General features: G+C 36.5%; 1 long non-coding RNA gene across 2 annotated transcripts in view; it reads left to right on the top strand.

Moving 5' to 3' along the window:
* The window catches only part of LOC143661545 (uncharacterized), a 122073-nt gene that overhangs the window by 76850 nt on the left and 23796 nt on the right, over positions 1-21427 (top strand). The window contains exons 2-3 of one of the 2 annotated variants that reach the window (XR_013164676.1): positions 1052-1244; positions 4049-4120. This is a non-coding gene — a long non-coding RNA (uncharacterized LOC143661545). Of the gene's footprint in view, positions 1-1051; positions 1245-4048; positions 4121-21427 lie in introns of those variants that run through there. The other variant, XR_013164675.1, reaches the window with a different exon arrangement.

The raw sequence follows: 21427 nt of genomic DNA, 5'->3' as shown, positions 1-21427 counted from the left end.
CTAAACAACCCTATCAAAGATGCACCAAATGGTATGTGAAATTATGTCCATATTACAGAAGAAGAAACTAATGCTTAGAGAAGTTAAGGAACAATTGCTGAATGGCAGATCCCTGATTAAATCTGCATGCTCTTTTTCTCCGTCACTGTTTCTTATCATTTCAGGCCTTCTTAGGGAGTAATTGCATAGCTTTATATAAAGGGATTGACCAAAGAAGAGTTCAGCCTTACTTCAGACCAGGAATTTGTGCAGGAAGACATGGCCGGGTTATATCTCTTGCAGACACAGACATGAATTTGACAGTTTCTCACCTATAATTCTAGACACTAAAGGGGAAAATATCTGGATACAGCCCAGGTGTATAATAAGAGTCTGTTCATGCAAGGGGGGGCAATTTGCCCATCTGTTTTTGTTTGTTTGTTTTATTCTGAAGTTCATAATAAAGTTAGGAAGACATTGAGGAACCATGGTGAGAAAAATGCAAACATGTGCCAAAAAAAAAAAAGTAGAGAAGATAGTTGGATCACAATTTAAGAAAACTCTGGTTTTGACATATAAACACATCTTATATACATGTGGGATTTAAGAAAAACCACTGAAGGGTCTATTTGTTATTATTGACTGTGCTGAAATACCCACCCCCCTTTTTTAAACCCTTCTATATGCTTCCTGTATGTCAATTGTTACTCTCTGTCATCTACATGCGTTAACTCATTTAATCATCACAACAAATTTATGAATAGATACGCTATGCTTATCTCCTTTTTCAAATAGGGAAACTGAGGCACTGGGTATTTATGAAACTTGTTCGTGGTCATTCAGGTAAAGGGTGGAGGTGAGGTTCAAACTGGAAAATCTATCTCAGAATATGTGTTCCTCATCATTATACTCTTCTGCCTCCTTCTATACCCACTGGCCATACGGCCAACTTCATTCTTTTCAAGCTAAGGTTGGCCTTGGGCACTTAAACCTCTACTGTATTGAGAGTAAAGAACGGTGATGGGAAAGAAAACTTTTGACTACTTCTTCTTCCCACTCTCCTACCTTCCAGCAGGAGGATCTGCTTGGGGCCATCACTATAAATCCACTGGTACCAGTCCATCTCTTCACACCCTTCAACCTCAGAGGACCCCATGGAAAGAGGGATTTTTTTCCTAATGTCTTTGATAAAATTCTGAAGTCAATAACTACAATGATAATAACAAGAGAAAACACTGAGCACTTACACTATGGTAATCATTAAGGTAAGTCCACTACAAAGACCTACTCATTCATCCTCTGAACAATCATTTGAGGTGGGTATTATAATTTCTATTGAATAGATAATTAAAGAAAGGGCATAAAACTTGTGAACCAGTCAGTCCTACTCCACAGACCATCATTCTTTGTTGTTAGAGAAGTGAGTTTACAGAAAAATCATGCATAAAATTCAGAGTTCCCATACACCACCCTATTATTAAACCTGACATTAGTGTACATTTCTTACAATTCCTGAAAGAACATTTTTATAATTGTACTATTAACCATAGTCCATTACTTACAAAGGCATTCAGTGATTGTGTTGTACAGTTCTATATTTTGTTTCATTCAAATTTTTATTCTAATAACATATATACAACCTAAAATTTCCCCTTTAAACCACATTCAAATTTACAATCCAGTGCAGCTAATTGTGCTTGTAATATTGTGCAATCTTCACCACCATCCATTATCAAAACTTTTTTATGTACCCCAGTAGTAATTCTGTACAGTTTAAGTATTAACTCTACATTCCATACCCCACCCCAGACCCTGATAACCCATATTATAGTTTCTGACTCCACAAATTTGCTTATTCTAATTATTTCATATCAGTGAGATCATACAATATTTGTCTTTTTGTGTCTGGCTTAATGCAACCTACATGTCTTCAAGGTTCACCCTAGTATTGAATGTATCAGAACTTTTGTTGATATTTTATTGATCCATTCATCTGTTGAAGGAACTTGTGTTCCTTTCATTTTTTGACTGTTGTGAATAATGCCACTGTGAACATCAGTGTGCAGATATCTGTTCAAGTCCTTGCTTTCAATTCTTTTGGGTATATATCTAGAAGTGGGATTGCCAGGTCATATGGTAATTCTATACTTAACTTGCAGAGGAACCACAAACTCTTGTACACAGGGGATGCATCATTACACTATATGGAAAAAAATCTTGATAATCTGTACCAGAAATTTAGACATAAGTAGATACTCGAAGAATAAGGAGATTAATCTGGATAGTTAATATAAGATGATACTAGATATAAGAAGTCAGGATAGGCAAAACCTAAGCAGCTGATGTTTTTGACCAAGTACATCTTGCAAATTTAAATATTAAGTAAATATTTGTTAAATTATAGAATAAAGTGGTCCTAAATAAAATAATGATTGAACAATAGAGAAGTGGGGTATGTCAAGGAATCTGTTTCCTACAGAATGAGCGTTATGTAAGAAAACAGGAAATGGAAGGAACACAGCCAACTTCAGCATCACTGTGTGCTAGCACCAGGGATGGAACATGGAGAGGAAGTACTGGGCTTCTTGAATGACCCCCAGTGCCATTTGGTCAGTGGGGAATTTGAAGCCACAATTGCCTATAGCAGAAACGAGAAGTGGTGGCTCAGTCTCCAGGACTGGCAAGCTTAAAAAAAGGTGGAGCCTCTCCACTTCATTTACCCTTGCAGGAGAGTCGACCGTCATGATACATCTGTCTCACCAATTTCCTGGGTCCTCCACTCTGTTCACTGTAGGAGTCCTCTCCTGGCCCTCACCATTCCCAGTCATGGGATCTCACCTGCTGCAGTGTTTGGGGGCTGTATTTGGATTGCATCTCAGATATTCCAAAATACATTCAGTTATAGAGACACCAGGATACCTGGTCTCATACACCAGGTATCTACAGTCAGGGTTTGTCGACAGACCTAAACTCTTATCCTCATTTGTTAGATTTTTTTTTATGGGAAAATGCATTCATTATTTTAAAAAACTTCCTTCAAAAGAACATTTGGAAGGCAACCTGTTCATCATTTTGGAATTCACAGCTCCATAAATCATCATTCCAGTCTCCATATTGTGTGTTCTGTTTTATTATCACCAGAGCATGGTGATGTTTAGTCTCTCTCATTACACCAGAGAAAGCCCGGGACAAAGGGCTGTTCCTTGGCTCCTGAAACTAGTCTTTAGCAGGGGTCTCTGCAAACAAAAACATGGGCTGCACGCCACAATGCTGATAGTCCCCATCTCCCTTTGATAGTTACAAAGCAACCTGATAAAAGTAATCAATACTTCCCTTTTATTGGTTACAAAGCAACCTGATAAAAGTAATCAATAAGTACTTGAGGTTGAGTATAAACTTTATCATAATGCTTTATGATACATTCAGTATCTGAAACTAGAATCAGCTCCTCTAAATAAGAGCTGTGATTGAAGAGGCAGCTGTTTTGGAGCAGAAATGGCTCTGGACTGGGACTACCCATGAAGGAGTCCTGGCTCTGTCCTTTTGCTCTCTGTGGGACCTCAGGCCACTTATTGGATTTCCTTTGGTGGTCAGTTTCATCATCTATGAAATGGGAATAATATCCTACAGGATTACTGTAAGGATAAATGTTGTCTCTCTACCTCTCTCTCTCTATCTAACTCTATCTCTCCACCTATCTATCTATCTATCTATCTATCTATCTATCTATCTATCTGTCTGTCTATCTATCTATCTATCATCTATAGCTAGCTGTTCAATCTCTATTATTAAATATCTATCGATCATCTATCTTTCTGATTATTTATTAATCAAACAACACTTTCTACATTATGGAGGAAATAAGAACTTTTATGATTGTTAAGTAAGATTGTATAGTTGCAAATCCTAATGGATTAGATCAAAAGGAACTATTTATTTGGTTAGAAAATATAAATGCATTTGACCGCTTCTGTTTTATGTCTCAAACATATGCAGAAATTCTCTTCCTTTTCTTTTTTCTCTCTCTCTCTCTTGCTCTTTCTCCCTCTCACTCACTCCTTCTCTTTAGAAACTACAAATAAAATGAAGACCATGAGTACCAGTAAATTTTAGGCACACTGAGAAAATATAACTTGTTGACAAATGCCTTACAACGCCACCTCATAATAAAATTGCACCGTGGTGATACCAAGAGAAACTGTGCGCCTGAAAAGTCGCACCAGGATGCAGGAATCAGTTGCAGGCGTCTCCTTTCAGAACTAATGAGCAGCAATGAGAGGACTCTGGGCAAGTGCAGAAAGATGGTTAAGCCCATTGAAGAATCCATTTACCTGGGTGGATTAAAGAAAATGGATAAGTCATTAAAGCCATTGTCAAGATGGGGAACAGTTATAGTCCAGAAAAATTTCAAAGGTAGGAAAGCAAAGGAAGAAGAGGAACTAGTTAACTTGATCTAGAAGATGGTGGATCACGATAAGCAGCCATGAGGGAAAAAAGAAATTTGGGGAAATGAATTTTGGTAATCAGAACACTGTTATGAAGAATATCTGAAGGCCACAAAACAGGGACAGGAGGTCTGCAGTGACATATGAATCCATTAAAAGTCTTCATCAGATGGTCCCCATTCCTAATGCACAGGACAGCTCTCTTTTTCTAGGAAAGGTCACTGGATAGAAATGTCAACACAACACTGATTATTCTTGCACTCATTTGTAAAACTGTACATAGTAAAAAACTAATTTTTCAGGAGGACAAGATTGAGAACCTTGAAGACTTCATTCTTACCAATGGAGATCCAAATAGATGATAGCTGAGAGTTATCATCTTCTGGGGTATAGAAAATATTCATTCATCTAACAAACGTTTACTGAGCACCTACTAGAAACCAGGCATAGTGCTAGGCATTCTATTTATGTCATGAAAACAAATGTCACACTAATTTTTGTAGTGTTTACTCCTATTCACTAATTCAATTTTATCTTGGTCCCTTTTTGCTTTCTCCACTATTCAAAAGTAATAGTAAGCTCCATGAGTGTAATGATGAAGACAGATAAGATTTTTCCTCCATAGCAGCCCGACACTGCACTGATTATATGAATATTATAAATCGCATTTGCCCAGAATGATGCCTGGATGGAGAAGAAGTGACAAGAGGTATGGTTGCTAGAATGAAAGTATTTTTAATGCCCCATAATGTCACAGACTTTCAATCTTACTTTAGACTCACCAAGATCTCATGAAATAATATTCATGAAAAAAAATGTAGATGTGTAGTTTTCTAGGATCAATAGTCAAATCCTAAAGAGGCAAGCAGCATCAAAGTCAGCTATGTAAAGGATTGACACAATCCCAGGGCTACCCAGGTGTAGTTATATTTAAACAATGAAAGCCAGGCTCATTAACTAGGCTGACATCAAGAGCATAAGTAAAATACTGATGACATTCTTAGCATGGACAGAAAATGGTGATGGATTTCTCTTATTTTACGTATATAAGTCTTCTTTATTTCTAGCAGTTGATCAACTTTAAGCATCTATAGTATGGTAAATATCAGAAAAGTGACACCATTATTTGTCTTTTTTGTCTTAAAAAGACCAACTAAAGAGAAATTATTTTATTGGTACTTCCAGCTCTGTGCCAAATATCCACACATGTTCTCTACAGTGTGTGCTTTAAATTACTTACTGAAATGAATGTTTGTCTTTACAAAGAAATAATAGTTTCCTTGTGTCTCTCAGTAACAGGAAAATTTCTGTCCTTACTGGGGTAAGATTAAAAAGCTAATCAGGCGGGCCGCGGTGGCTCAGCGGGCAAAGTGCTTGCCTGCTATGCCGGAGGACCTCGGTTCGATTCCCGGCCCCAGCCCATGTAACAAAAAACGGAAAAACAAAATACAATAAAACAAGAAAATGTTTAAAGATGTTTCCCTTTCTTCCTTCCTTCCTTCCTTCTATCCTTCCTTCCTTCTCTCTGTCTTAAAAAAAAAAAAAAAAAAAAAGCTAATCAGTCTTGTGGTCTCTGGAAGCCTGCAGATGCACACTCCCCAAATCCACAAGGGCATTGCATTACCTGGTGATATTTGAACTGCCCCTTCTTCTCTTTTTGTTATTTCATTTACATTTTCCTCAGCTATGTTTTTAAGTGATTCTGACAGTTCTTAACCAAAGAACAACATGATCTGGCTAGCTCCTTGGGCCATTGTTTTAATGATTTAAAAATTGTCTTGTATTCACTCTGGTCTGTGTATAGAAGCATCTGCAGATGGAAGGAGGACCAAATGAAGAGCAAAGAAGTGTCTATTGTGGGGTCTGGGTCAAATTGTTGTGGAGAGTGCCATCTGTCCTGATGTGGACATGCCATGGACAGTCCCCACTCTCCAGTTAAAGAGAGGTAACAGTTGAGTTGCTAGTTGTCCATTTTTACAAATTTGAGATGTGACTTCTCCTTGTGAAACAGAGTCGATGTCAATTTTGTCTTTTAATCTCTAGGTGCTCATCATCATGCGTAACCCAGAGTAGGCATGTTAAAAAGAATGGCAAAATCAAACCATTCTCTCATTACATTTTGAGCCACCAGAAGTCAAGTCTACCACAGGACCTGACATCATCCTAGATAGACATCCTGACCCTATTGCACTAATTCAATCTTATCTTGGTCTACAACCAAGACTTGCTGAGTGATTGGAGGCCTGACCTGTTTCTCATCCTGCTCTATGCCAAACTATCAAAGGCAGTATAAACAGAGTTAGCGAGAGATGAAAAGGATTGCTGAGCCATGGTAAAGGTTCAGAGAACATGAAATTGTGGCAGAACCAATCAGCATGTTAAAAATATATATATACCTCTAGTGAAATTTGGCAGCCTGGGAGATAAAGCGAGAGAAAAGGAGGGAGCAGGTGGTTGGGGACTCCTAGGGTAGGGATTTGTGAGGTGGTTGGATCACAATCTCCATACCCCTTCCCTCATTCGTCCTTTTGGTGTCTCAACTGGCGAACTGATTTCTAGAATAAGTCTAAGAATGGAGGGGAGATGTCTGAGCTGGGTGAGCTCACAGGAAGAGCTCAAAAGTAGCCACAGCTTTACCATTATAATTGGCCTTCACCTATATTATACCTAGATTTGAGAGTGTCTGTCTCCCCTTATCTTGCCTAATCTCCTTTCCTCTTTCTCATATGTGGGGTCACCATATAATTTTCTCAGCAGAACCAAGACAATTTTGAGAGGGAAAAAGGAAGCTATTCACTATTGCATCCAGGGCTGCATTAGGACTTTGGTGAATTTAAGGAGCCCTTTTGCCATCATAGGTCCCTTCCTCCACAAAAAAATATTAAAAGTTGTATTTTGCAGTTGTGGATAGAAAGACAATTATAATCCAGGCTGGATTCATTATTACATTCATTTTTTTCTTTTAATTAAAAAAAATTGAACATTTCATGGGCTTATATATGATGGGCCCTAGGCACTGGGTATATTGTGCCTAATGGTTAAGCTGAGCCTGATTTCCAACAAGACAACAGAAATAAAATGGGAGTGTGCTATGGAAACTGGGAGGTATGGTCACTCTAGAAGTCGCAAGAATTCTGTTTATAAACAAGGCTGTATTCAGTAGGATTCCAGGTTTCCTAGGGCTTGGTTATAGACCTATTCAGAAAATAATGTTTACCTTAACTCTTATAATTGTAGGGTTGTAATGGGGAAAAAAAATCCACAAAGGACATAGCAGCAAAGTGGATCTGATGTTTAAAGCAGTGAGGTGTGGTGGGTGGAAGGCTGAGGCAGATTCTCAAGGGGTTTCCTAAAAATCCCTTTTAATGGCCATGGGGTAGCTGGATGACTTAGAGCTGGGTGTGGCTGTGCTCCCCCAAGTAGAGTGAGTTCCTCCTGAGAGTGAGATGAGGAGGGTAATCCCGGCTGGAAGCTTTATTGTGTAAGGTAGCAGCTATCCAAGAAGCTGGTTGGGGCCCCATGCCCCAGGCAGTCACATTAAGTGATCCTAATTGTCATTAGGAAAGAAAAAGCATGGGGCTTCATCATGTCTCTGTAATGTAATGCGGTGATCTTAGCATGGAATTCTTGTCCTGAGATACTTCTATGGCAAAAAAATGTCTTTTTTTGCAATTTTTTGCACATACTTAACATCCAAATGCTGTCCTGTATACTCAGTTCACTTCGATTTTTAGCTCTCTTTGCATGAGCATGTGGCTTATCTCTCTAAATTGACTGTATACTTGTGGGGAACTAAAATTGAGTCAGTGTTAAGTGACTAACAGAAAGTACGCTCAGAGCCCAAATCCCTCATTTTTAAGCCGGGAAAACTGAGAGCTAGTTAGGAACACAGTCATGCCAAGAACACAGATCTCTTGGTTGCCAGATAAATGCTCTTTGTTCTGGAAATTACGACAACCTTTAAATGCATCCTCACTGGCTTAGAACCAACATCAAACCACCAACTTCATCTTTCTTCATTGAATGTCTGCTGCTGCTACTGTATTCCGTTTTTCTTCCTTAATTCTTCTATTGGCCCAATAATTTGAGAATCTTCGTAGATGTCCAAATTCACACCATTTGCAGATGTTTGTTAACTTGCTCAAGTCCCGTGGCCTTGAAAATCATGTATTCTTCCAGGCATCTACTTATAGCACTTGAAATTCTTCTCTTAAGGCTGACTCAACTTCAGTAACCCATATGAAAGATCCCCCCTTTCCTACCATAACCACCCTACTGTTTAGCTTTACTATTCCTTCACATCTCTTTCATCTGTTTTTCACCCTGGACAGCTCTTGTATCCTCAGCTCCTTCTTATCCCATTCCCACCTCCAAAGCTGCATGAGCCTTCTCCAGGCTCCAAGACTTCTACGGCAGTTCCTTAATAGTTGCCTTTTCTAACATACCAGAATCACTCTTTACAGGGGCCCTAAATCATGCTGAATCCCAAAAAGGAGTTACTCCACCATTTGTAGGCTACTGTTTCACTCCTAAATTGCCAAGATTTGTCAGATCATTTATGAGAAAGTTACTGTTGAGTCTGCTGAGCTCTTGTTTCTTGACCTCTGCTGACTCCTCACTTCTAGGCATCTTACTCCTCGTGATCTCAGGATCTTATTCTCTGAACTATGTATCCTTTTGTTCTCAAGAAAAAAAAAATATGCTCTTTTTTTCTACAATTTTTGTGCTTCATTCTCAACCATGCCATCCTCACTCTGAACAGATGACCTTCCTTCCTACTTTACTGAGAAAGCAGGGGCCATCTGGTACAACCTCCATAATCTTTCCTCCTCTCCATCTGCCACCCTACTTTGCTCTCTGAAGTTTTCTCTGGTATCTTCATCTTTCCTTCTCTTCCCTCCTGCTTCCATCTCCTTTCCAAAAGGATTCCTAGGTTTAAAAAAATAATAGCTTCTATATATCAAGCATTAAGCTAGACTTTCTATATACATTTTGACAATGCCTTTCAGTGATATTTTGAGGTAGATATTGCAGACAACATATTTGCATGCAGAGAGTTGCATGAATTAACAGCTCACCTGAAGACACCAAGCACCACTGGGCTCTTATCCCCATCTGCCCAGTCTTTCCAGGATCTGCAGGATATACTTCTTTTTTTTTGCATCTTCAGTCTCTTTCTCTGATATATACCCTGAACATTTAATTTTCTAAACAAAATTACTTTCATCTTGTTTTGCAATCAATATGCTATCTAATTATCATTCCCTTTGCCACTAAATTCATTGAAAAATAGTATAAACTTAACTGCTTCTGCTTACTAAAATGTGTATCCATTAATTCAACAAAAAATTTCTCCCAATTTCAAATCCTGATGGTGAAATTAAATGGAGTTCTCTTAGTTTTCTTTAACATTTCCTTTTCTGTAGTATTTTAAACTATCTCTAGTGACCCCTACCTCCCTGGTATTCCCTTCTCTCTTGATTTCTGTGGACTGGAAACATTCTATTTTTCTCCTCCTTCTTTGAATGCTCTTTCTCTGATGTTTTGCTCTTCTCTAATCCTGAAAAGTAATAATTCCTTTAAAGTTCTGTCCCTATCCTTCCCTTCTCTCTCCCTCTCACTTTTCTCTGCATTCCTTTCCCTTGAGATATCATCTCTACTCTTGTCTTTAACAATTATTTCTAGGTTGATAAGTATGTAAACTATCCTCCAACTTCTCATGAAACACAATACTGCAGTTCAAAATAACATCTGAATATTTACACCAGGTTATAGAATTAATATTTCAAGAAAATCTAGTAAAATTGCTTTTCTCATACACTGCCTCACTCTTTCTCTTAATCAATAAACAGTGAAACCACCTTTCTTTTCTTTATACATGGCAACTAAACAGTTGCCAAATCTCTTTGATCTGCGATACTCAAGATACCTTACAACAATAAAGGCATGGGATCTTAGAATTCCATCTATACACTTCTTACAAGATTGCCATTTACCTTCTTCTCCAACACTTGAAATGGTAGGAAATTCATCACTTTCTGAAGCAGCCCATTTCCTCTGTGGACAAGTATGGCCATTAGAAGTGCCTTTGAAAAATGCAAAATCACTTTTCATCCATTAAATATTTGAACAGGACCTTTGGGCAACCACAGAATCTTCTTCTTTCAGCTTTTTCAAATGTTCTGAATACCTCATCGTTCTGATTGCCTTCTTCTAAATGAGTCACAGTTTGACCAATTCCAACTTAATATGTGACTATTAGAACTGAACACAATACTCTAGATTCAACCTTGTCAACTTGAACAATATAGAAACTTTCTTTTTGCATATACACTTTGAAGATTTTGTTGATAGCATCATACATTTGGTCCATGTGTACTTCTATTTTATACAGTCTTCTACAGTCTCTTTCAAATGGAATTCAAAAAAGCAAGGTCCCTTTATCCCTTGTTGTGTCTCTCAGGTTCTCAACTTAAATACGGTACTTCACACAGTATTAGGCTGCATTTTTGCTTTAATCCCCACTGTTTCTCTCTCTTTGGGACTTTTCACTTTTTAATTCTGTCATACACAGCACTCATCTCCCCAACTTTATATCATTTTCAAAGTGGAAATCCATACTGTTATGTCTTCACAAAGCTGAATTTGAATGATGCATAAAAGATAGAGAAACCCAGACCCTCAAATAATACCAGAGGGTACCTCCAACTAAAAGGAGGATTCCCATAAGGAACACAGTCTTGGGCCAGTTATTTTGAGCAATTATTAGTATAAGAGTATTACTCTGCCACGTTAATATATTTAGTTATTGGGGAAATTTTAAGAGGCTCCCTGAAGTCCCCAAACTATAACTCAGGCGAATTTAACCATCAAGTTTGAGTATCTCCAACTTTATTCTCTTCCTTCCCATTTAAAAAATTTTCATTAATTTCTCCATACTCAACTTCTGACCTCTCTTAGGGGCAGAGGTTCTCATTTCCTTTCAAAGCGAAACCCTCTAAATATGGACAAGAAACACCTCCTTGCATCTTTGAAGGATATTACATCAATTTTTCTTTCTTATTTAAATAGAAAAAACTATTATGTCTTTGGAACAAACAGACATAAGTTCCCATGTTAATGCCTACAGTTTCAGTTTTGTTACTAGAGTATGTCACTGAAAGGAGACCCAACTTTCTTGTTCATAGAAAAGACTTACTAATGCATATCTTATGTTGTTTTGATGATTACATGAGATAACATATGGAATATCCTTAGCACAGAAACTGGTGCAGCAAAACTGCTCAGTGAATTTTTGTTCTGTTGCCTGCCTGCTCCATACTTTCCTCATCCTCAAGTTTGCTCCTTTGCTGAGAGCTGTCTGTTGCAAAGAGCTTTTCTGATCAGTTCTGAGTCAAATTGCAGTCCCAGAGTGTCTTGACAATAAACATTCTTTTCTTAAAGTCTCCTCAATAGTTTGTATGGATACAAATATCCGCTCAAACCTAGATGTTTAAACTCTTAAAAGTAATATGAACCAGTCGATTGATGTATAGTTTACATCCAATACAAAACACCTATTTTTAATGAACAGTATGCTGTTTTGCTATTTGTGTATACTTGTGTACCTTCTATCCCAATCAAGATGCAGAGCACTCCACCCACCCAGTAAGATCCCAAATGTGTATTTGCAGTCAACCATCGGCTCCCTGCATGCCATCCCTGTTCAACAACTCATCTGCTTTCAGTTACTGTAGATTATTTTTGCTTGTTCTAGAATTTCATTTAAAATGAATCATACTTTATGAACTCTGATGTATCTGGCTTCTTTCATGGAGCATAATAGTTTTATCAGTAGCCTTTCTTTTTGTTGCTACCTACAATTCCATTTTATGGACACACCATATTTGGCTAATGCATTCAATTCTGAATAGACATTTAATTTGTTTCCAATTTGGAGGTATATGGATAACTATTAGTTTTCTTGTACAATTATTTTTGTCATCATTTTGTCATGTCAGACATATGTTTCATATCTCTTTGGTAAACATTTAAAAAGTAGAATCATTTTATTATGAACTAAATGTGGTTTTAATTTGAATTTCCTTGATTACTATTGATGTTGAAAATTTTTTCATGTGTTTATTGATCATTTGTGTATCTTCTCTATGAAGTATTTAATCAAGTATTTTTCCAAATTTTATTTTGGTTTGTTTGTCTTATAATTGAGTTGAAAGATCATTTTATACATTCTTGATTCAAAGCATTTGCATATATGTGCTTATATGTATGTGTGTGTCTCTAGATAGGGAACAATAGTATTTTCTGTCTATTGTTTGCATGCTAATTTTCTTAATGGTGTTTTTCAGAGGACAGAAGTTTTAAATTTTTGTGGAGACCAATTGATCAGTATTTTTCTTTTATACCTACTTCCTTTTCTGTCCCATCTAAGAAGTTTTTGTCAACCTCAAGATTGCAGATTTTTCTCCTGTGATTACTTCTGAAAGATTTAGCATTGATATTTAGGTCTATTACTTATCTAGAGTTCATTTCAGTTTATGGTATGTGGAAGGTTGAGTTTAATTAATTAAAATTAAGTGTAGTATTTAATTGAAGTAAGTCTTTAATGAGGTAGTATGGATTCTTCATATTTGCTCTTTGTCTTCAAAATTGTCTTGGCTATTCTATGTCATTTGCATTTCCATTTAAATTCTCATCTAAATTTTAGAATTAACTTGTTGATTTTTACAAAAGAGCTTTCTGGGATTTTCATGGATTTAAATTACAATTGTTAAAATTTTCTAGACTAATTTAGGGAGAATTGCTAATACTTTTATGATTTTGAAACCAGGGTAAACAGATATTTTTAAATTTCATTTCAAATTGTTCATTTTTAGTATATACAGCTAAAATCAACTTTTGTGTACTTACCTATCTTATGACCCTGCTGAATCCATTTATTGGTTCTAGAGGATTTTCTGTAGATTTCTTAGAATGGTCTATATGTGTGATGATTTTATTTGGGAATGAGGGCAATTTTACTTCTTTTTACCAATCTTTATGCCTTTTATTTCTTTTTCTTGACTTATTTCATTAACTAGGACTTCTAGTAGTAAATAGAATAGAACTGGTAATAGTCAGACAAACTTGCCTTGGCCTAATATTGGAGAAAGCATTCTGGCTTTCATCAATAAATATGATGCTTGCTCAAGATTTTATACATACAATGGGAACCAGTGTGAAAAAAACTCCCTTTTAAGACTGCTGCACTGCCATGTGGCAGAAAATCCAAGGACCAAGGATTGCTGGCAGCCAGCCCCAGAATGTCACATCATTCAAGGAAAAAACATCACCTCAGTTTTGGACTTTTCCTAGCCTCAAAGCTGTGAGCCAATGAATGTCCATTTGTTTAAGTCAACATATTGTATGGTATTTGTTTTAGCAGCCAGGAAACTAAAACAGTATTTTGAATATTAAACTAACTTTGCAACTGTGCTAGACTGAATCTATGGTGGACCCCAGAAAAGCCATGCCCTTTACTCCTCATTCGATATTTCTGGGTGGGAGCATTTTGATTGTTTCCATGAAGATGTGACCCACCCAATTGTGGGTGGCAATTTTTGATTAGATGATTTCCATGGAGGTGTTCCTGGAACACCCACTGAAGGTGGAGTTCCTTGCTGGAGTCCTTTAAAAGAGGAAACATTTTGGAGAGAGTCCCCTTTGGTAGAGCCATGAGAAAGCCAGCAGACACTGCCGTGTTCGCCATGTGCCCTTCCAGCTGAGAAAGAAACCATGAACTTCATTGGCCTTCTTGAACCAAGGTATCTTTCCCCGGGTGCCTTAAATTGGACAGACATATCTATAGACTTGTTTTAATTGGGACATTTTCTCGGCCTTAGAACTATAAACTAGCAACTCATTAAATTCCCCCTTTTTAAAAGCCATTCCATTTCTGGTATATTGCATTCCGGCAGCTAGCAAACTAGAACAGCAACCTTGGATAAACCCTCTCTGAAATAATCCTAGATTTTATTCATTCAGATTGCATCAGGTATTTTTGTATCTATGTTCATGACAGATATTGCCTGCAGTATTTTCTGTTCGTTTGTTTTGTTTTGGTAATATTTTTGTCTAGTGCTATTATCAAGGTAATGCTGGCCTCACAAAGTCAATTGGGATGGATACCACACTCTGTTTTCTGAAAGAGTTTCAAGAGTACTGGCATTCTTTTTCAAATATTTCATGTAAATCACCAGTGAAGCCATCTGAGCCTGGAATTTTATTTGCGAGAAAGTTTCAGTTACAAAAATATATAAAGCTATTCATATTTTCTGTTTCTTTTTGTGTTACTTATGGTAGTTTGTTTTAATGAATGCATTATTTTCATTTAAGTTCCTGAATTTATGACGTGAAGTCATTTATGATATCCTCATGAAATCTATTCATTTTTGTAGAATCTCTAGTGGATTCTCTTTCTTTTTTCATATTGGCAGTTGGCAATTTTGTCTTCTCTTCTTTTTACTTGGTGGCTCTAGTTAAATGTTTTACTTTTATTCATTTTTTTTTATTGTTGGCCTGTTTTTTATATCCTTGATTTTTACTCTAAATTTAATTTCCTTCCTAGGATCTAATTTGTGTTTAGTTTGATCTCTTTTTTCCTTTTTTTTTTATTGTGGGAGCCCAAGATTTAATTTTAAATCTTTTCCTTCTAGTGATAAAATTTTAAGCTAAAAATACTTCCCCCAAATACTATTTTACCTGAATTCTATGCATTTTGATATCTTGTGTCTTATTTTATTTACAATGTTTTCTAATTTCCCTTATATTTCTTCCCATGTGCTACTTAAAATGTTTTATCCTCAATAATTTTGGATTTTCTAGGCTTTTAAAAAAATTTTTTCTACTTTAGTTCTCTTGCATTCAGAAAACATGCTCTCTTTCGATACCTATATAGATTATTTGGGTGACTAATCTGGTGCATTTGAAAAGAATATGTATTTTGCTGTTGTTGTGTACATTTTATATAAATAGTTCAGATTGGTTGCTAGCCTTACTGACTACTAATTTTTCACATTTGAGGAAAGGGAGCTAACATATCTAAAAATGATCATGGATTTGCCTCTTTCTTCTTGAAGTTCATGTTGTTCGAAGTGACTTTTTTTGCTTCATGGAGTTGGAAGCTCTGTCATAATTGCATAACATGTAAGATTAATATGTTTTCTTAATTAATTGATCATTTATCTTAAGAAACATCCCTCTTTGCCCTTGAATATTCCTTGACCATAAGTCTATATTGTCTGATAGCTATATAGGTACTTCACTCTCCTTGAGAGTGGTGGGTACAGGATATGGCTTTTTCTATTTTTTAAGTTTTATCCTGTCTGTATTTTTATACTTAATGTGTATTTCTTGTACATAGTATATAGTTGGATTTAGCTTTGGTTATCCAATCTGTCAATCTTTGTAAATTTTAATTATAGTGCCAAGCCATTAACATTTGTGTAATTATTGATATAGTTGGGTTTAAGACTACCATTCTGCTATTTTTTTTTAATTTTGTCCCATCTGTTTTTGTTCTTTTTTCACTCTTCTCTTGCCTTCTTTTGGCTTACATGAATATGGTTTTTAGTACTCCATTTCTTCTCCTCTTTGCCTTTTTTAGCTATATCTCTTTGTTTCTTTTTTAATTAGAGGGTGTTCTGGGTTTTACAATATACATTTTTAACTTGTTACATTCTATCTTAAAATAATAGCATATACATTTAAATATGATATAAAAATAATACATCAATATTATATTTTCCCTGTCCTGTCCATCATCTTGTTGTCAGAAATTTTACCACTACACATTTAGAATTCCTAAAATCCTCTATTATTTTTGCACTAAAGAGTAAATTATATTTTAAATAAATATGAAATGAGGAAAAAGTATTTTATTGTTACTCACATATTTATCATTTCCAGTCCTCATCTCTTTTATAGATTTGAGTTTCCATCTAGTATAATCTTCCAGTTGCCTAAAGAACTTCCTTGAATATATCTGTGCTTCTGCTTATACAGTGATGAATTCACTTAGCTCTTTTTTGATATGGAAGTCTTTATTTAACCTTTATTTTAAAGGACATTTTTGCTGCATACAGGGTCTTAGTTTGAGAGGTTTTTTTTCTTTCTCCACTCAATATGTCATACCATTATTTTCTGTCTTCCTTTCCTCCCAAAGAAAATTTGGCCATTATTTTTACTTGTGTTTCCAGGTATTTAATGTATAATTTTATTCTGGCTGCTTCTAAGAATTTTGTAATCATCAATTTACAGCTATTTGATTACGATGTGCCTTGGTATTAATTTTTGTTTATTTTGCTTGGGGTTCACTAAGCTTCTCAGGTTTTTGAGTTAACAATTTACATCATTTTTTGAAAACTTTTGTCATTATTTCTAAAAATTATTCAGATTTTCCTTGTTGGACTCTAATAACGCTTATATTATGCCACTTTATATCGATTCACAAAATAGAATGGAATTCTAGTGTGTACTTTTGTTTTAGCTTTTTTAATCCATTTTTTCTTCTTTGCTTTAATTTTCTTATTACTGTAATCAAGTTCACTGATCTTTTCTTCTTCATTGATTAGTCTGCTGTTAAATGAATGCAGTGAGTTTTTCATTGCAAACATTTTATATTATAGGTCTACAATGTCTACTTGTTTTTTTTTGATATTTCCAATTTTTCTCATTAAACTCATATTTTCCTTTGAATACTTAAGTGTATTTAGATAGCAGTTTTAATGTTCTTGTCTGCTAATTCCATAACTTCTGGCTTCAATTAGCTGATTTTCTTCCTGATTATGTGTCACATTCTCCTGTTTCCTTACACATTTAATGATTCTTGATTGAATGCTGAAAATTGTGATGATTTTTTAGTGTCTGGATTTTGTTCTCCTCTTTTAAAGATTGTGTGTGTGTATGTGTGTCTGGGTTTTGTGCATGTGTGTGCGTGTGGGTTAAGTTACTTTCGGATCAGCTTGATCCTTTAAAGTTTTTAGATTAAACTGACTTATAGCCAGTCTAAAGTAGTCTTTACTTTAGAGTTAGCCTCATTCCTCCGACATGGATTTGGATTTTCTGAAATATTTGTTATGTTTAGTCTTCAAGACCTTTCAACATTTGACTCAGAGCTTCCATTTCAGTCTTATCATCCATTGTCCTTTTAATGTATGTCTTGCTCCAGTCAATCAGGTCCCTTGTTTTGCTTATGATATTGGTTCTCTTTGTCTGAAATGCTTTAGTTTTTTTCCTCCCTATTTAAGTTTTATTCATCTACCATATAAATATTATATGGCACCAATTCTATGATGCTTTCATTGATCATCCTCATCAGAGGTGATTTCCTTCTCTTCTGAATTTCTAAGGTTTCTGGCTTGATTTTTGTCACAATTGATCAATTTTTCCTTACAGCTATTTATATCAAATCACTTCACCTTTCGTGGCCTTAACTTCCTCATCTGTAAAATGAGGTGAAAGGTGGCTAGATGTCTCAGATGACTTGTAAGGTTTGTCTATATAATGTATGGAAAGTTGTTATTACTATCCTAATGGCGAGCCTGTTACCCTTTTAATAATATAATCTATTTGAGGGCGATACCTGGCTGTCTGTAGAATAGTATGATTCCTAATATTTTGACCTCATTCTTCAGAGTTTATGACCCTTTGTTTGTCTATTCTAAGCCTTCAGGCTTAAGTCAATTTAGTTATTCTCTATTTATGAAAAAATTGTAAAGAAACTCAGTTACCTAGATCAGGTCTCTAAAATACACATTCCTCAAGCATTTGGACATGTAAGGTAAAATTATATTTGATACCACTTGGATATTTATCTTAATTTTTAAACTTTTCCTTAAAGATGTGGAATGATTGGCCAATTGAACTGAAGCTGTCAGTTAATAGGCATTTATTAAGTTTTTTAAGTTTCCCACAATGAGCTAGAAGCCTTGAGCCAAAAAAATAATCTAAACAATGGTAATAATAACTAACACTTATTGGGAATATATTCTGGTTCAGACACTGTGCTTAATGCTTTTACACATGTGAACTTTTCTAATCCTCTGAGAAATAGATCGTTCCTTTTTTATCTCTGCTTTTTAAATAAGGAAACTAGGGGTTAGAGTTGGTAAACAACCTTCCCAGCTCACACTCTAAATTTCAGCTGTGCATTAGATTCAACTGGGGGATATTTAGTGAATTACCACATTCCCTTATACCCCAGACCATTTAAATCAGAATGGCTAGAGGTGCAGCCAGACATCAGCATTTTAAAATACTATTACATGTGTTCCTAATATGCTGCTGAGGTTAAGATACTGCTTTATAGCATCTATTTCATCCCTCATAAGTATTTATAAAAGACAGTTCCTGTCCAATATGAGCTTACAAGTTAATTAGACAGACATACACAGATGAAACAATAACGAACCCTGCACAAAGGAACCAGGAGGTTCAAAAGTAAACACTGAATTATATAGCTTACTATAAGAGCAACAGAATTTGTGAGAACGTAAGTCAATTATAATTTTTAAGTGTGAAAAGGGTTTGAATATAAAGGACGACCAAATGCTTTCTCCCTAACAGAACAGAAGATGCTTTTAAATTGCAGGCGAGAACATTTCTAGCCTAAGAAAGGGTTCAACATTCGGTTGGACTTGTGGACATAGGTTGTCTTGAAGACTCTTAACTTGGGCTATTTTTTAAAATAAATCTGCCCAAAGGCAGGGCACTTGACTGAGTGACCCCTCGAGTCCTTTCTCAGCCCAGGAATCTTGTGACATGCATTGGAATTCATACAGCTCATCACTGTGGAGAAAATGCAACAGCCGTTGTATCTTGCTAACCAGGACATGTTGCCTCCTCCAGCCTTCTCCACAAAGTGGCCCTAAGTCATCAAAGCACATTTAAAGTTGGGTCCCCAACAGCAAAATTCTGAAGAACAATAGTGTCTGAGAATAACAACTTACTACCCCATACTCATAGCATAACCATCTGTCTAAGCATTCAACATTATCACAAGTTTGCACCCCATCAGAATAAATAACTCAGGTCTAGGAAGCTGAGTAATCAATGCCACATAAATAAATTGATGGGCAAGAGTTTTAAATGAATGGTGGAGATGTCCAAGGCCTGCATGTTGGAGAATACATCCAGTCCACTGGGAGCAATGAATAAACCAAAGAAAGGTTGGTGTGGATAAAAAACAGTGAGTGCCATGACCCTATTGAAACAAGCTGTAAATGCACAGGGCTTCACGGTGCTCTTCACTTTCACCTGCATTGGCCCCATTGTTAGGAAATGATGCCTAGTCCTTGCTGTGTGTCTCTTCCTCTCACTGCAGTCCTCGCCCCCTTAAGAGCTGGCCACCTAGTGCCACATGTGCTCAGAACACACAGGAAGGGCAGGAATGACTGCCGAAGGAAGGTGGGGGGAAGCAGAAGAGGAAGAATATATATAGGAAATGACTGTAGACACATCTGATCAAAATGTAAAATCTGACATTTATCTGTTTGCAGTCTTGCGGAAAGGTAGTCTTGCCAACTACGGATGGGCTGGAAGCAGTGGTTTTTCTATTAAGGGTAAATAAAATGAGGGTAAAATTTTAAGTTGAGGAATTTTTCTGTTGCTAGAAGGCAAATTACTACATGCAGTGGTACAAAAGAACAGGGGTAAACAATACAATATGCTGTGGATTGTGAATGCATGTGCGGTAATGTCATGAATATATTAACTTCCTTCATTGTCAAGGCAAGTGACAGAGGCTGTCTAAAATTCAGAGAGAAGCCGGCTGTCACTCTGCAGCTCAGACACTTGGAGTCACATCTCTCCTAATAACAAAGTCTATTCTGTTTACATTTGACATGGTGAGCAAGGGGTAGTGGGTTGCTTTTTTATGAGGAAATGAATGAAGGCATGAATGAATGAATGAATGAGAGAGGGGAAAGATAGAGCCTCTTTACACAGCCCATCCTGAAGCCTTCAGTTTTCCCTATTTGGATGCACACAAATCATATCTATCCAGAGTCCATCTAAATGATTTTTTAAATATTTCTGGCAATGGGTTGTATTTATTTATTTTAACAATGTCAACATACTGTACATTTCTGAGTCTCAGTCCCAGTGGTGTTCAATAAGAGAAACTGGAAAAGCACGACCATGTCAAAATCTGGGAGGGAGGAGATTCTGTATGAATGAATGAAGAGAAGGGAATTGAAGGATGATGCGGGGAGGGTTGGTGACAGGTTAACATTAGTTCTGGTTGGACTGGGGGGGTTCTGGTTATCTGGCTGTTTTCCCTATTTTCATGCATAACTGAGGCAGGAAGGTAAATATCCCATTGTGCTTAATAGCAGGACCCTGAGAAACGTTCTCGGGAGTGAAGGAGGGAAAAGAGCCGGAGGCAGATTATTAGGTTGGAATTAAAATGCAGACGAGATTCATTAAATTGTTGACCCTCCTCCGCACTCCAAAAAAAAAAAAAAAAAAAGAAAAATCTGGTTGCCATCTTAAATTGACAGCATTAGAGAGGAATTATGTGCGCTGATTAATAAGTGAATGTTTTTACCATTAGGATCGCAGCACCTGCTAGTTATGCCGACACTGAAGAGGCTCTCAAACAACAGTGCTTCAGTCATAAAGGCACCATCGGCTGAAAGTTGTACACAAGTGTCAGTACAGGAACACATCATTTTCTTATGCGGTTGTGATGTCTGAAAAATATTGCCACTATTCTTCTTGCCAGTTTCCCGTGCACCTTTCCCTCGCTGCCCCCCTCCCCCGCCCCCAACTCTTGCCTATTTATTGTGGGCAAAAGCACATCGTTGACTCACATCAATAAAGCAAAGGAAATTTAAGGACAAATCAGAAAATGTCAAAAAAAGAGTGAGTTCTGCAGCAAGATTAACATGCAGTTTACTGTTGAGAGCCACATGATATGAAGTGATTTCAAAACATGTGTTATTTTTTTCCAGGTTCCAAGAAAA

This window comes from Tamandua tetradactyla, chromosome 17 (assembly GCF_023851605.1).
Source record: "Tamandua tetradactyla isolate mTamTet1 chromosome 17, mTamTet1.pri, whole genome shotgun sequence".
Classification (NCBI taxonomy): Eukaryota; Metazoa; Chordata; class Mammalia; order Pilosa; family Myrmecophagidae; genus Tamandua; species Tamandua tetradactyla.
This window is presented reverse-complemented; position numbering and strand designations above follow the sequence as displayed.